Consider the following 801-nt stretch of genomic DNA (forward strand, 5'->3'; position numbering starts at 1 on the left):
AGGAGGAGGAGGAGGAGGAGGAGGAGGAAGAGGCAGCTAGGTTTTTTAAAAAAGGCACCAAATGGCATGGATTTACATCAAAGGATCAGAAGGAAGGCTGACAGAACACAACAGGAGCCACGTGCTCAAAATCAAGGTAGTTCTGGGCATGGTGGCACACACCTGTAATCCTAGCACTCAGGTGGCCAGGCAGGAGGATCACTGCAAGTTCAAGGCCAGTTTGGGCTACATAGTGAGTTCAAGGCCAACCTAAACTACATAGCAAGTCCCTCCTTTCCCATGGCCTGAGACCCAGGGCTCACAGTCTATCCTGAGCAATCTATCTTGGCCAACAGCTGTTATTCCTCTCCCACCTTTCCTCTTTTTATAGTTATTTATGGCCTTTTGGCTTCCCAGGACCAAAATTTAGAAAGACTTGTTTAGCAGTTATCCCTTACCCTAGAACCTTATCTGTGGTGTGAGTCGTTTCACAGCCCATGTGTCCTTTTATGCTAGTTGACAGAGCTACTTCTGAGAGAAGGGCTTATTAGAGCAGTTAAGGAAATATGGACCAATGAGCCCAGCTGGACTCTGTTCCACTCAGTGGTTTATAAAACCTACGAGTCCCAAGCTGAAAAACCAGGGCCCTGTTAGCAGAAGAGCATCTTGGGAAAGCTACAAGCAGCTGTCTTCCATCAATACCCTTACCCCAAAGTCCAAGTTTTCACAAATATAATTTACATCTTCTTTTGCACTTGTAACTTTTCTTAGTTTCACAGACTTACTAGAACATTGGGGATCTGTGTGTATATATGTATGTAT

Source organism: Fukomys damarensis, unplaced genomic scaffold (assembly GCF_012274545.1).
Source record: "Fukomys damarensis isolate Sample0158 unplaced genomic scaffold, DMR_v1.0_HiC HiC_scaffold_37, whole genome shotgun sequence".
Lineage (NCBI taxonomy): Eukaryota > Metazoa > Chordata > Mammalia > Rodentia > Bathyergidae > Fukomys > Fukomys damarensis.